Below are 8,081 nucleotides of genomic sequence, written 5' to 3' on the forward strand. Positions count from 1 at the left end.
AGGAGCATATTCTTGGAGGGTTATATGTATATAATTCCATTTTCATTAAATATGTTATTTTCTATTATTACTGTGTTAGGAAAGATATTGTTACTAAAAAGAATTTGATGGTGTTTCTTGACATGATCTTTCTTCAGTTTTATCTTTTAATGTTCTCAAATTCTTAATTTTTTCTCTATTAAATTTCCTCTTTTTCATCTACTTCCCTTTTCATTAATTTTAATTATGTTCACCATTTACTCTATTAAATTTCATCTATGTATTTTTTAAATTAACCGTATTTATTTTAATTCTTCAAATTCCCCTTTTTCTTTTAATTAATTCTTGCTCCCACATCTTCGCTTAAATTTTCTGATGGTATTTCTTTCTTTTATTTCTTTTCTATTCTATTCTATTCTTTTGAGTTAACCATTTGGCTTACAATATCTCCTTTTTCTTTGTTTTTCTTCGTGTATTTTTCTTTTATTTTTCTTTTCTATTTTGTTAACAATATTGTGGATTTCCATCTGTATTTAATTTTGCTCGATTTGTGCTAATTAAGTGTTGTGAACTTGCATAGGTTTACTTGGATTTCAAAGGATCATTCTTAATTCTTATCATATTTAGTCACTAGAAATCTATGGACCTTATCAAGATTCTACACATGCTATCGCGTCCTAATCTTATCAAGATTCTCTAGTGCTTGCGAAGCACATGTCGCTCTTACCAATTCTAATTTCCTACGCAATGGAAAGCATAGAAAACGACATTCATACGAAATTTTATCATAGGGGCATTTTGGTAATTTCCTCCATCATGCATAACATACTCCTCCATATTGCTCAATTTTTATTTTAATCATGCATATAATACATAAAAGACATACATACAATACATACTCATAAAAAAATAAAAAAAAATAAAAAAAAATAAAAAAAGCTTTCCTGAGGTTGTTAACATGTATTTTTGACCACCTAAGTTAAGGAATGCTCGCATGCTATCATGTCCTAGCGATCTCTACAAGTATTACTTGCCTAAAGTCTATGTGGTTACTTACTTGAATGATGTTTACCTTCTTGAGCTAGCTATTCCACGTGTTTGGAGCTCAAGAATTTATGAAATTTCTCTCATAGATCCTAATTCAAGCATAATTATGTTAATATCGAAGTCAAGATAAAAATTTGACAAACGGAGGTCAAACAAACAAAATGAGACTCACATGCGCTTACACACGTCGGGAAAGGCTTTTCACGTGCAATTTCCCGCATGGAGGTTTTTTGTAGATCTCGGTTACTCATTGAGTCATTGGATCGGGTTTGGGTTGCATTTTTTGTTTGGGTCGAAGGTTAACGAGTTGCACACGTAAGCTTTTGATCGAATCCAGGTTCAGGGATCGGGTTAACCTACATGCATCTCACAATTAGAAGCTGAATGATTCTCTCTGCTCAACATTTGCCACTTGTCCTACTGAGCTTCAGACTCACTACTGCCAACGTCGTCTAACGCGTGCCTTCTCCCTTTTTGCTAACATTCATTATTTTAGAAATATGATGAGGTTTCTATTTCCTATCTAATTTCTTCTAAATTTTGTAACTTCTTAAGGGTACACATAGGTATTTTCTCTTAAGTTTATTTTAGCCACAAAAAGAAATAATAAAGTGTAAATTCGGTCCATAATTTAAAACTTACGAAATTTACCATTTCTTTAAATTCAATGACATACTGCCTTTAGATCGTAATGAACTCTAGCTTCGTGTATGAATCTTGGGTGAAATTCCCCCAATATGAACCTACTAAAAGTTTAGAACTTCATTTCAAGAAATTAAATTAGAAAAAAGGAAATGCTTGCCTACGCTACATTCATTCTTGACGGATTTGAGTGGTAACACTCGAGCCGCAACAGATACATAACTCTTACTTTAATACCTTAAATTTGGAAATATTTGGATTTTATTATTGACATAGAGGGTGAATCCAAGTGTAGAAGGAAAAAAAATGCTTGAGAAACCTTGGAACAAAAATTCAATATTTAACAAATTAAGAAAAATTTAGATAAAAATCCACGGGACTAAAAGGTAATTATTTCTACCTTATAATTTGAGGGGTCTAGGATGACGTGTATAGAAAACAAAGAAGAGAGAGGAAGGGAGAATTTGGGTTTTTGTGGAAGGAGGAAAAACAAGAAAGTAAAGAGGACGCGCAAATAAGACACTTTAATGAAAAATTTGGCAAAAGATTTATCTCTAGTCCTAGTAAGAGGATCGATGAGTGTCAGTTTTGGTTGTAGGATCGTTCGATTTGACTACGATGTTCCAGGAAAGGATTCTTACAAGTTTCGTGTTGAAACTCGACCATGATTTGTTTTAGAATTAGATTCGAGAGATTTATAATTTTGATAAGAAAATATATTTTTTTTAAAATTTGAACTCAATTATTATGGTCTCTTTCTCCCTAAAAATTAAAAAAAAATGGCATCAAATTGGTTGATTAGAAATCTTTATTTTTCGTGAATAAACCAAGTCATCTCTAGTTAACGATTGGACGATAAAAAGCAATCCAAAAAAATAGATTGAGATGCGTTGCTCAGCGAAATCTTGAAAAATTGAACGTTGGAAGAATCGACTGTGGATACGCTGCTGGCGACGAGAAAGAGAAGCGTATTAGCAAAAAGTTGAAATGTATCACAACGTGGCAAGAATGACGGGTCAACCAGTCAACGAGGACGTATTGTGAGACACCACTTTACTCGCTAAACCGCACATGACCCAGTCTTCCCTTTGTAACTCAAACAGTACCAAAGAACTGGAATTCGATCCGCGTGCTCAAAATCCTACCCGACTTGTTCACTAACCAATGACACGCGTCCCCCTGATTGTACCACCGCCAGACGTGTGGTAAACGCACGTAGAGAATATCTGTTGTGCTTGAAAAGCACGTGAGCACGTGCATGGACTTTCTTTTTGTCCTGTAATCCTACTCGAGAAGGCACATGACAAATCTATTTATGTTGAAAGTCATTTTACTTCTTTTTCTGATTCTTTTTGCCGTTGGCGATGGGCTGAGGAGATAATTGTGGGGAGGGATGGGAGGTTAGTGGAGAGAAGGAGAAAATGTTGTTTTTGTTTATTTATTATTATTATTGTTATTTAACTATTTATTTTTATAATTATTTTTATTTATTAATTTTATTTTGGGCTATTACTTTATATCTCTCTAAAAGAAACTTTGTCGGTAAAGTATTTTTGTAATAGCCAAAAAATAAATAAAGAAATAAATAAAACAAAAAAAATAGTTAAAATAATAATAATAATAAATTAATTAATTAATTAAAATTAGAATTAAAAAAAAAAAGAAAAATTCCTCACCTCTCTCCACTAACCTCTCATCCCTTCCCACAATTATCTCTTTTTGTCAGTTATTACCGTAAAATCGTATCTCAGATTTCCTTTTTCTCTAAAGTTATGGTTAAAAGAAATTAATTTAGGATCTTGCATATTTAGGGATTTTTCTCATATAAAATTAATTAGATTTTTGTTAGTATTTTAATTATAAGAAAGAAGGTTATAAGGTTAGATTCAATAAAATTTTAGTTGGCAGATCTATAAACAATAGACTTAAATTGGCCAATAATATCTGTGTACACAATTGAAAAACAAAACCTATTTACAAAATGAAAATAACTAGAGAGAGAGAGGGAGATTGAGAAAGATTGGTTAAACAGTATTTAACAATCAAATAGGAAATATCAGAGTGGAGTGAGCTTCTTTAAATTTTGTCTAAAAGACAAGATCAGAATTTTGATTAGAGGGCAGTGTGACCAATGTAAATTAGGGAAATAATTTTATAGGGTTCAAACTTGAAACAGATGTCATGAGCTCATATAGGTTAACTCGGATATCAAAGGACGGAATTGAACTTTCATTAAAGATAGATTTGTGACAACGACTTAAGCGAGCCAGGTAAGTGACCTTACTATCGGCATGGTTATATTTGAAGTTGACACGTGCCCTGTGGTTCTGCACGTGTCATATATATTGATATGTGTGAATTGTCTGTGGATCGATATGCTTCCTATATGATATGTTATGTTATAACATGTGGATTGTATGATAATAATTATGGTACGATGTGCTCAAGGATATGTTTGAGATAGGATACGAGAATGATGCACAAAACCAAATGTAATGATAGGAGTAAGATACATTCATGAAACGTTAAGGTTACGTTACATACCGGAGTGCTATGGATAGGAGAGATTGATGAAAGAATACGGTTAGGTTATGGGTATAAAGGGATAGGTTTGTGATAGATTGATAGAACGATAGCGTTAGGATACGTTCTTGTGACGATATGACTATGAAGTGTTTACGTTATGACTTGTTTATGATATGATACATTGTATGCTAGATTATTGTGCTTAAGTACGTAGTCATGTGAACGTGAATGTATGCTATGTGTAATATGTAATGCATGTAACGATATGTTGTTCTTGAATGGTTATGGCATTATTGTATGGAATGTTTGAATGTAAACAGCATGAATTGTATGACATGAAATATGGTAAACTGTCTGGAATCATAACCTCGATAGGAATATGTATGAAATGTAAATTGAAAATGAGAAGGACGTGAAGCATGGAACGTGACAGGGGGGTTATGTTCATTAATGATAAATGTAGAAGTAGTAGGGACCTCATGCATTATGTGTGTTCATGCATCTGGGGGGATACCTCTATCACATCACGAGGGTATGGCATGACAACGATCGTTATGCTTTGCATAGCGCTGCCGTAACGATTACTAGTTTAACGGGTCCCGACATAAGGGGCTCCCAGAGTATGCCCACCGGATAAGGAAAGTGGCCTAGCGGTGTGCGAACTAGCTGGTGAACCCATACTCGCACGTATGGGCTGTGTGTAGAGTATATGGTACACGTCCACAATTACCCGTTAGGACAGCACCGTAGGGAAAACGAAACGAAACGAAATGAAAGATAGGTCCCATCATTTCATTGCATGTGATTGTTGCATTTAACCCCAATAGTGGGGTCACTTACTGAGTATTTCTTTCAATACTCAAGCCACGTGCTACTACATTTTTCAGGCTAAGGCAAGGTATTCCTGTACGGCTGACGACGGCATCGCAACTCAAGACCATGAAACATGCATAGGGTAGTGGTATTTATTTTCTTAGTCTTAGGCTAGAGTAGATGTTTTTTTAACTTAAATTCTTATTCATTTTTATTTAGTCTTTTTTTGTGTCATTTTAAAAATGTTTTCGAAACACGTAAGTCCATAGCTGTGTTTTAAGATAAAGGTTATGTTTTATGGAATTTAAATGAAGTCTTCCACATTCAATGTTTATGCTATGTTTACAGTAGCGACCTTAAATTAAGTGGAAAATTTTGGGTCGTTACAGTTGGTATCAGAGCCAGGTTATAGATCTTGTAGACTAGCCTACAATCTAGGCTTGGCATGTTCCATGGTCCCACCGTTGATGCCCTGTCTCCATCAGGTATGTCTTGCTTAAGATAAAAAAAATGAAATGTCGTTAATTGTGTATGTTGTTAATGCTTGGTCATTATAAAATATAACTCGTAATTGGACTTTTACACCATTGATTGTATTATAATTTACTGCATTATTATTGGCTTAATTCTATATTTATTAGAATGTAGAATATGTTATGTTTTACCTTGCATGGAATGTGAATGCAAATTGTTGTATTGATGATGTTTTGATTTACTGAGGTTGTTATTGTGAACGAGTAGCTATAGTTTTTGTAAGCTACTAAATGTTAGTGTATGCTTGAAGATGATTTTTCTAAGAAATGTCATATTCTTTAGTTAGACATCTCGAACATAAATAAACTACACAGTCTTATGACCATAGAGATGGGAATGAATGTACCAATGTATACTGAAGAGTAAGTAGTGTCGGATGAAATAAAATGACCTGAGAAGCTTGATAGATGTGCGAGTAGGTTGGTGGGTCGAGACTTAGGATTGAACACCTTAAGTCGATTGATTGGCTACGATCTTCCAGTTTATAGATTGCCAACTAAAATTTTATTAAATCTAACCTTATTTCGTATAACTTATGATTGATTGGCTACGATCTTCAAGTTTATAGATTGCCAACTAAAATTTTATTAAATCTAACCTTATTGCGTATAACTTAGAATGCTAACAAAAATTTAATCAACCTGGTAAAATATGAAAGAAGATTTGATCCTAAATTAATTTCTTATAACCATAACTATAAAGGAGAAGGAAATCTTAGATAGGATTTTACATAATGACTAACCAAAATCTCTAAATCTGCAATTTGTTTATGTTGAAAGCCATCTTACTCCTTTTTCTCGAATTGGAGGTTAGTGGAGAGAAGGAGAAAATGTTATTTTTATTTATTTATTTATTTATTATTATTATTTAACTATTTATTTTTATAATTATTTTTATTTAACTTTCTTCCCCGTAAAGTGTTTTTGTAATAGCCCAAAAATAAATAAAGAAATAAAAAAAACAAAAAAATAGTTAAAATAATAATAATAATAAATTAATTAATTAATTAAATTAGAATTTAATATATATATATATATATCTATATTTCCTCACCTCTCTCTACTAACCTCTCGTCGCTCCCCACAATTATCTCTACTCGACCCATCCCAACTGCAAAAAACCAAAGAAACTGAAAAACAACAATGGTCAGATTTGAGAAAAAGTAAAATGACTTTCAACATATTGCAGATTTAGAGATTTTTGTCAGAAATTACAGTAAAATTCTATCTCAGATTTCCTTTTCCTCTATAATTATGGTTATAAGAAATTAATCTAGGATCAAATCTTCTTTCATATCTTAAGTAATAATCACATCTCATATACAATTGATTAGATTTTTGTTAGCACAGTAATATCTGTTTACACAATTGAAAAACCTATTTACAGGATGAAAATAACTAGAGAGGAAGGGAGATTGAGGAAAGATTTGTTAAAACGGTATTTAACAATAAAACATGAAATATCAGAGGGTAGTGAGCTCCTTTAAATCTCGTATAACAGAAAAGATCAGAATTTTTATCGGGGGCAGTGAGCTCCTTTAAATTGTCTAACAGAAAATATCAAAATTTTACGATGACCTTTACCATGGTCAATGTAAATTAGGGAAATAATTTTATAGAGTTCAAACTTGAAACAGATGTCATGAGCTCATATAGGTTGACTCAGATTTCAAAGGATGGAATCGAACTTTCATTAAAGATATATTTGTGACAACGACTTAAGCGAGCCAGGTAAGTGACCTTACTATCGGCATGGTTATATTTGATGTTTACACGTGTCCTGTGGTTCTGCACGTGTCATATATATTGATATGTGTGAATTCTTTGTGGATCAATATGCTTCCTATATGTTATGTTATGCTATAACATGTGGATTGTATGATAATAATTATGGTACGATGTGCTCAAGGATATGTTTGAGATAGGATACAAGAAGGATGCACAAAACGAAATGTAACGATAGGAGTAAGATATGTTCATGAAACGTTAAGGTTAGGTTACATACCGGAGTGCTGCTATGGATAGGAGAGATTGATGAAAGAATACGGTTAGGTTATGGGTAGAAAGGGATAGGTTTGTGATAGATTGATAGAACGATAGTGTTAGGATACGTTCTTGTGATGATATGACTAAGGTACATTACGTAATGATATGTCTGTGATAGGTATAAGAACGTTAAGGCTATGGTAAGTTAGAGAACGACATGACTATGAAGTCTTTACGTTATGACTTGTTTATGATATGATACATTGTATGCTAGATTATTGTGCTTAAGTACGCAGTCATGTGAACGTGAATGTATGCTATGTATGCTGTTTAGTCTGATGTGATGTGTAATGCATGTAACGATATGTTGTTCTTGAATGGTTATGGCATGATTGTATGAAATGTTTGAATGTAAACAGCATGAATTGTATGACATGAAATACGGTAAACTGTCTGGAAACATAACCCCGATAGGAATATGTATGAAATGTAAATTGAAAATGAGAAGGACATGAAGCATAGAACGTGACAGGGGGGTTATGTTCATTAATGATA

Source organism: Cucurbita maxima, unplaced genomic scaffold (genome assembly GCF_002738345.1).
Source record: "Cucurbita maxima cultivar Rimu unplaced genomic scaffold, Cmax_1.0 Cma_Scf00432, whole genome shotgun sequence".
NCBI classification, from domain to species: domain Eukaryota; kingdom Viridiplantae; phylum Streptophyta; class Magnoliopsida; order Cucurbitales; family Cucurbitaceae; genus Cucurbita; species Cucurbita maxima.